Raw genomic sequence first — 1683 nt, 5'->3', positions numbered from 1 at the left:
TACATGGTAACCAGAGCCATCCTCGAGCACATCCATGGCGTCGTCTTCAAGTTCCTTCCCATCCTCGCCATTCGCGCACGCTGCCACCGAGAAGCTCACGAAGGGCAATCAGGCCCTATGGCGGGCGACGGTGCTCTCGGCCATCTGAAGCGCACAGATGGCCAAGTACCTCGACGTCGAGCAGCCACCGCCGCCCATGCAGATTGATGTCACTTCATCTGATGGCAAGACGACGGCGAAGGCGCCAAACCCTGAATTCCAAACCTGGTATGCTCAAGATCAGCAAGTTTTCTCCTATCTTCTGACGACACTGCCTCGTGAGATCGCCATCCAGGTTGCATCATGTCACACCGCGGCTGAACTCTGGAACACGGTGGAAGGGATGCTTGCATCTCACACCCGTTCTCAGACCACCAACGTCAGGATTGCCCTCGCCAACCTGCAGAAGGGCAACTCCTCCATCACCAACTATGTCGGGAAGATCAAGTCCCTCTGCGACGAGCTGATCACTGCAGGGAAGAAGGTGGACGACGACGACATCGTCTCCCACATCCTCACCGGGCTAGATGAAGATTTCAACCCGGTGGTGTCCGCCATGTGTTCCCGGGTGGAGCCGGTGACCGTGGCCGAGCTGTTTTCACAGCTGCTTAGCTTCGAGACGAGGCTCAATCTTCGGGGTGGAGGGTCTCAATCCTCTGCCAACGCCGCTACTCAAGGCCGCAGAAACGGTGGCGGTGGTGATCGCGTTCGCCGCCAAGGCGGCAATGGTGGTGACCGCGGCGGGCGCGGCGACGGCTACTCCAAGTCAGGAGGGCGCGGCGGTGGACACAACGGTGGTGGCGGGGGCAACTACAACAACCATGCCTCTGCCGCCCCTAGAGTCCAGTGCCAAATTTGCGGCAAGGTGGGCCATCCAGCTTGGAAATGCTGGAAGCGCTATGACGAATCCTACCAAGGCGTGGAGGAGAAGTCAGCCAACCTAGCTGCACCGCAGTATGGGGTTGACACAAATTGGTACTTGGACAGTGGTGCCACCGATCACATCATTGGAGACCTGGAGAAGCTGACCGTGCGTGATTGCTACAATGGAAACGAGCAGATTCACACTGCCAGTGGGTCAGGTATGGTTATCAAACACATCGGTCATTCGGCAATTCACACTCCTGATCGTGATCTCCTTCTAAATAATATCCTTCATGTGCCTCAAGCAAACAAAAGTCTAATTTCTGCTAGCCGCCTTGCTCTTGACAACAATTCCTTTGTTGAAATTCATCCCTATTCTTTTCTTGTCAAGGAACGGGGAACGAAGAAGGTGCTCCTTCGAGGCAGGGGTACACGAGGACTCTACCCGGTTAGGCACACGGGATCCGACGTCAAGAAGCATATGCTCAGTGCCACCAAGCTATCTCCAGATAGGTGGCACCGACGTCTAAGCCATCCATCTCCTCTTATTGTTAGCAAAATCATTAGCAAGAATAATCACCCGTGTGCAAATTCTTTCAATAAAGATTATGTATGTGATGCATGCCAAAAAGGCAAAAGTCACCGATTGCCTTATCCTAAGTCAATAAGTGAATCAAAATGGGTCAGCTGGGAGAAAACATAGACACATTGTCGAAGTAGGGCTATCTCTTCTTGCTCAAGCCTCCATGCCTTTGAAATTTTGGGATGAGGCTTTCATTG

At 53.6% G+C, this 1683-nt stretch overlaps 1 pseudogene; it reads left to right on the top strand.

Moving 5' to 3' along the window:
- Positions 1–520: 520 nt before the first annotated feature.
- LOC123176835 (uncharacterized) lies at positions 521–659 on the top strand (annotated as a pseudogene).
- Positions 660–1683: the final 1024 nt, after the last annotated feature.

The sequence above is a fragment of the Triticum aestivum genome, unplaced genomic scaffold, assembly GCF_018294505.1.
Source record: "Triticum aestivum cultivar Chinese Spring unplaced genomic scaffold, IWGSC CS RefSeq v2.1 scaffold202315, whole genome shotgun sequence".
Taxonomy (NCBI): domain Eukaryota; kingdom Viridiplantae; phylum Streptophyta; class Magnoliopsida; order Poales; family Poaceae; genus Triticum; species Triticum aestivum.
Note: the sequence above shows the minus strand (reverse complement) of the source record. Positions and strands in the feature narration are given on the sequence as shown.